General features: G+C 52.5%; 1 long non-coding RNA gene across 1 annotated transcript; it reads left to right on the forward strand.

Annotated features, from left to right (window-relative positions):
* The first annotated feature begins 1042 nt into the window (after positions 1–1042).
* Positions 1043–5372, forward strand: LOC136405649 (uncharacterized). Its single transcript, XR_010751550.1, has 3 exons — positions 1043–1148; positions 3259–3335; positions 4355–5372. It is a non-coding gene; the product is annotated as an uncharacterized lncRNA (long non-coding RNA).
* Positions 5373–6549: the final 1177 nt, after the last annotated feature.

A 6549-nucleotide genomic window follows, 5' to 3' on the forward strand; every position in this document is an offset into this window, starting at 1 on the left:
CATGAATGCCTCCAATGCCACCGAATCACCCCCTCGAACATGGTTAAAGTGACCAACTTGATGCTGTGTGACTTTTACCACGGTACTTTTTTAGGAAGGGATGCAATGCAGGCTCGAGGATGGTCCAGGGTCATGTTGGCCAGCGCTGTTTTTAAACTCCAGACTGTGCCTAGACCTAGACCTCAAGCCCCATGGCCCGCCCCGATGGGCTGTGGGCACTGGCTCCCACCCGCAGCCTGTGCGCATCCGCCTGCCCACCCGGAGGGTCTCCACGCCGCCAGACAAAGACCCCTTTTCTCCCCATGGTCAGGAGGAGCCGAGGGGGCACCGTGAATGCATAAACATGGGCAGGAAGGCAGGCTGCCTGAGAGCTTCCAAAAGCCCCTTTCTGACAAGTGAAAAATGTTGGTGACTTGAAGTCACAGGCCAGGCTTTTAACAACCCTCCGCATATTTATTTAACCCAGTAAATACGTTTATTAGCTAGGCCGCCTCCTTTGTAGAGCAGGTAATGGATTCCCCATCTGTTTCTGCTTTGCGGACCGGGGCCGGCGGCCGACACCTCGTCCGCTGCAGCCTCGGAGGTGAAGGCCGCCCTGGGCTGGCGCTTTACTGCCCGGGCCCTCCGTGTGTGTAATTACCGCCGTTCCCAGGGCGGAGGAAATCCCCGGGCTTCGGCCCTAACCAGCCCCAGCGTCACACTACCAAAGGGCATGTCTCTGAGTGGGGAAAAGAAAGGTCATAAAGCTTTCACATTATTAATTTTTTTCCTCCTGAAAAGGAGCTTGAAAAATACCACCGCACCACATTAAAGGGCTACGTGAGAGCTGCCACCGCCTAATGAGAGGCTGGGACCCTGGGCCACATGTGAGGGCTCCAAGGGCCCCTCGTAGCGAAACCTTGATGTTCTGCCAGCTCTGGGGACACAGGCTTCAGGATCGGGCGGAGTTTTGCACCTGACTCAGGGGACTTGGGCCCAGACTGGCAGGGTGCCACCCAGGGTGGGTACAGGCTGAGCCCCAGATTCATATTGGTTTCTTTCCTCCAGGTGTTAGAATGTCATGGGAGAAGTGACACAGAAGCAGGCTGTGCCATCAGAGTGGCCTGTGTCACAGCAGGTGTGGACAGCACGGAGCAGTGAGACGAAAGGTATGATGGCCCGTGTCTGGACTGGGCCCCCCCCCCAGAGAGTGGGATGTGGGGGCTGGAAGCACCAGGGCTCACTGTGGGTCCCCAAAGACCCTCCTACAGCCTTTTCCCCAGATCCCAGCCATGCGCCAACGGAAGGATGCTTCACTGTTTTAATTTGCTTTGCTGTTTTGACAATGGGTAAAACTTCCTCCCCAGGCTTTCAGTGAAGTTCAGTAGTCTCTTGGATTCGTTATGGGGCAATGGAAAGACATGGGATAGGAATGATGACAGCCACGTGTGGCAGGAGGACTCATCTGCAAGTCTCTTGACCTTGGGTGGCTGACTCCGAGCTCCCTCATCTGCTCTGCAAGGCTGTGCACTGAGGCCGTGTTGGGGTGGGGGAGGAGCCAGCTACCAAGGTGAGACCCTCGCCTATCCAGCCTCCCCGTGCCCTCCTGCTGGTCTGAGGACTCAGCCATCACTGGGTGGGAAGAAAAACAGGGCAAAGCCTGGGTCAGGAGGGTGGAGAACCGCTCCTGTGGATCCTCGAGTTGTCTCCTGGTGCAGGTCCCTTCCTCTGCTTCTCTGACCTGTGGGACCATTTCTCAGGTTTCCTGGCAGATGTGATCTGGGGAGACCACCAGCCCTATTCTCTGGAAATCTGTCCTCTCGAAGAGCTCTTGGGGGCCAGAGACCACTCTCCTATCTTCTTGTCTACCATAGTGCCAAGTTACTGTTCCCATCAAAAATAGACCCTGCTCTCTAAACTCTGGGTCCAGTTGTGCAGCCTGGGCACTGGCCAGTTCCTGGAGGTTGGGGGGAGATTCACATGGTGGGATGTCCGTGTGCTGGAGCTGCCCTGGAGTTGTGACGTGTAGGAGGCCTGCTGACCAGGAGAAACCCTGGCCTGAGAGCTGCTGGCGCCTGCTACACACTCATGGTGCAGGTGGGGAGACCGAGGCCCAGGATGCTTGGCCCAGCTGCTATTTAATTCACTATTGCAATGAACAAAGCACTTCAGTTGCTTTGTCTCATCCGACTCTCTTTGCGGGCGCAGATGGGCATTAAGAATTCTATTTAACATATGGATAAAGTGAGGACGACCCAGGGAAGGGCCTAGCTGAACTGCACACAGCCAGGCCATAAGTCTCTGGATATCTTGTCTAGTGATCAGGTCACAAGACTGAGGGCTGCCCAGAGGCTCCTGAACTCATCTTATCTCCTTTGCAGTTGAAGGGGCTTCTGGCATTTTTGTATGACCCATAGTTGTGTGTCCCCCCGGGAGGTAGCTGCTCTCATGAACCTCAAGAGGCGACTTTGGGTTCAAATTCCAACTCTGCTAACTGACTGCTCATGAGAAAGTTAGTGAGCTCATTCATTCAATAAGTATTGACGGGCAGCCTCTGCATGCCGGGCATGGATCCAGGCCCAGAAGGCACCACGGAGCACAGAACACACACCAACCCCTACACCATGTGTTCAGTGACCATTAGCTAGACCCTCCAGGCTTGCTGGCCGTCTGCCCAGAGCCCTGGTGCTTTGTAGGCACAGTCATGCCCTGACCTCTTCCCAGCGAACAGAGGAGGTCAATTTCCCTGGAAGGGCCACCTCAATCTTGGGAGCCAGCAAGGGAGGCGTGAGAAAACTACCCATTCATTGCTGCGCTCACATTTCCCGGCCGGGGGTGGCTGAGCATTGCCATGCTTGAGCTGGTGAAAATATACGCCACCACCCAGTGCTCCTGACACCTGGGCTTGTCCTGGTGAATGATTATCCTTGGTACACAGAGCATTTCCTGTACCGGGCATAATGTGCTGTTTATTTATGGGGTCACTGAAGGAAGGGAGATGCCAGTTTCTTCATATGTGAAATGGGGGAGGGGCGGGCTTTGAAACAGTGCTTAGTCCGTAGAGAGACTGTAATCGTTCAATTAAAATGCCTGAAAATGACCTTAAACAGTGCTCAGGGCCTAGTGGGCAATAGGGGGAAAAATGTGACCTTTTGTATGTGTGTGTGTTTGTTATTATTGGAAGCATTGAATTCCATACATGGAGGGAACAGGTCTCTGCTTGCAAAACATTCAAATGCCTGCCCAACTGTGCGCCTTCATTTTTTTTTTCTTTTCCAGAGAGGGGCTTTGCAGGAGAGATCTGGAATGGGAAGGCTTGGTGGTCTTGATATGTAAACTATCCGCCGCCTCTGCAGGTACTCATGGGAAAAGTCCAGTGGCAATCAGTCTAAAACAACCCCTGGCTCATCCAGGGGCCTTTTGGAAAGGGAGACAAAAAACCAGATACACAGAGGCATTGGGCCGGGGCTTCTCTGAGGCAGCAGCTGTTTGCATCTGTCGGTCAAAGGCTGGGTGTCAGGACTGTCGAACACTGGGAGATGAAAACAGTTGGTGAGTACCAGGGAACAGGTAAATGCACCGGGCAGCCTCTTAAAAACATGTTAAAAAAAAAAAGCTAAGGCCAAGTGTGAGGTCTGCTTCTGCTCAGACCGGATCTGGAGCTCCTCAGGAGCAGGAGAAAGTGGTGCTTCTGGAAATATGAACAAGGGTTTGTTTTCAGTCGATGTTTCTTGATTATCACTTACGGATGAGGAGACGGAGGCTCAGAATGTTTTGGTGTGAGGGCAGTGGAGTCCAAGCACTTGGGTTCAAATCCCAGCTCGGCCACTTACTAGCGGCAGATCACTCTGAAAAACTACTCATTGTCTGCGCATCAGTTTCCCCAGTCTGTAAATTGGGGGAGGGGTAATAAATAGCATGTGGATGTTGTAGAAGGTTTAGGATAGCGTCAGGCACACATCAGCACTAGGGCAATGTTATTGAGGAGGGTAATGATGATGGTGATGATGATGGTGATGCTGGTCAAAGCCTCATCCCTGGAAAGAAGCGGAGGCAGGCTCTGCGCCTGAGTTATCCAGGCCTATGTTCTTATCACCACCCCCACACCGCAGAAGAAGGTACTGAAGAATCTTACGCAGAAATATCTCAAACTAAATTGAAACCAAAGCACTGAGAAGCAATTTGCTTTACCCTTTGTGTTTGGGAGTGCACCATCCACTGTCAGGAGAAAGATGGGGGGCTGACCTTGGGCAGGGCCTGGGGCTCATTTAAAATTTAAAAAAGAAAACATACAGTATCTGAAAAGCCCCATGATAGCTTCTCAGCTCACAGAGCCCTTTTACTAAGGGTATGTGTTTGTGTCTTTTTCTTTTAGGGAGGTAGTTTTCTGAACTTACTTTCCTACCTCTCTTCCATGCTCTCTGTTCCCTGTGCCTGAAATGACTCTTTATCTCTGAGTCCTGCCCACCTCTCAAGATCAAGCTCAAGCCCACCACCTCCACGAAGCCCTCCCTGACCACCTGCTTCACAGGGATGGATGGCCTCCTCCCCTGCATCAGGGTGCTCATTTAATCAGGAGCTCACAAACTACGTGAAATGTGGATCTCTTGCATGCGTACAAGTTCTTTTCTGGAAACGAGGTCATAAGCTTCCCAGGACTAGAGTCCCTCCCCTCGTCCCTCTGTATTTTTTGTTGCTTTTGCTTATGGATAACTATTATTGAATTTACATAAGTTCCCACATCCTGGACTTTTATTTTTACTTGGCCAGTTCCAGTATCTTATTACAGAGTCTCCTCCAGTAGAGAAGCAATCAGTCAATCAAGACCTACTATGTGCAGGCTCTAGGGGAAAAGAGACAAGAAAGCCAGGTTCATGGGTGTGAGTGTCGGGGAAGAGCTAGACAGGAGCACAGATGATTTCAACATGCTCAGTGGTGGGACAGAGGTAGGGGTTTGGGATCAGCAAATGCTGGCTGGGATGCGTGAATTGCCTGGACAGTTGGTGTGAATTTGTTACCAGAAAAGTGGGGAAGGATGTTCTAGGCAAAAGGAACAGCCAGTGCAAATGCACTGTGACCTGCAGAAGCCCAATAGGATTGGGGGTGATACTAAGGAGGGGGATTTTGGATAAGAAACTGGCAGGGAAGAGCCAAGTGAGGAAGACCTTGAGGGAGTTGACCTAACACTTCCAGGTGTTGGGCCAGTTTTTAGGATTTTAGGCAGCGCGTTTAATAATATGTGTTGTTTAGAGCCCAGCTCAGGGGGCTTCCTCCCCCGCTAATCCGATTTGGTAAGTGGAGGAGCCTTCGTTGATGACAAACATCTAAATGTTGGCAAGCAGTGGGCTGATGAAACATTCCCCAGCAATGACTGAAGCGTGTCATTATCACAATATGGCCAACACAGAATGGGCTGGATCTGAAGTGGCTATTTCTGCCCCATCTGGGAGAGAGGCTATGTCCCTGGGCCACGGCCCCCCGCCCTCTGTGAGCCTGCAAGTCCAACACTTTCGTGCTTGACAGCCCTGCTCCTGTCCACCCCAGGCAGTTCCCAGCTTTCAGCAGAGGATTACTTAGAATAACAAGTTAATGACTGTCCTTGGACCAGGCGAGCTTTGCCGGGAGAGGCAGGCATGTCCAGGGTTCACTTCTCTCTAGTCTGATGGGCTGGGTTGAGAAAACACATTGCAAATTCCACTCTAGGGGGAAAAAGAAAGAACCCTTCACCCAGTCAAAGCAGTCTTCAGGGTGCTGTGCGGGGAGGGGACACCATCCACACCCCCCCAAGCAGTTGCACCCATCTTCCTAGCGCGGCGAGTATCTGGGTGGTGGCTCTCCCTGGAGAAACGAGGAGGAGGCTGTGGCTGTCTTGTTCTCAGGGTCAACTGATCCGGGGCCCCACAGGAAACAGCTGGGGGCTCCAGTGTGAACGCGGAGTAGGGAGGAGACGGGACGAGGGGGACGGAGGAATGGCAGAAGCGAGGACCCAGGCTGATCCTTCTCCGTCAACACGGGGACCACCAGCAGGCGTGAGCGATGGCTCGCTCCGGGCCCCTGCCCCCCACGCCGGGCCAGTCGGTCAGCGGCTCTCCTAAGGATGGAGGTATCTACACTCACTCATTCATTCGCTCAATAAACATCTGCAGTCCTGAACCTTCTAGAGCACTGGAAGAATCAAATGACACAGCACTTCTTTGCCAAATGCTACCTTGGAAACCTGCAGAGTCTGTTAAGGGCACCGTTTGCTATTAAAAAAAATAATAATTAATTAAAAAAATATATAGCTACACATATGGCGGAGCTCTGTTACTGACTTACAGCAGGTCGCTGTCTTGGGAAAGCTCCAGGACGCCGCGGGGACTGAGACTGCAGGTGCTCCAGACCCCGGGGGTGAGGACCTGGACCCTGAAGGACAGGCAGATGTGGAAGGTGGAGGGAGGATGAGTCAGGAAGTATACAGCGCCCTGCTTACCACGAGTAGGCCTCAATTCTGGTTCTTCAACCGTAACTGTGCGATCTCTGCTGGGGGTGGGGGGCAGGGGCAGGTCAAGATCTTAGAGTCGTCCCACC

Source organism: Saccopteryx leptura, chromosome 5 (assembly GCF_036850995.1).
Source record: "Saccopteryx leptura isolate mSacLep1 chromosome 5, mSacLep1_pri_phased_curated, whole genome shotgun sequence".
NCBI lineage: Eukaryota > Metazoa > Chordata > Mammalia > Chiroptera > Emballonuridae > Saccopteryx > Saccopteryx leptura.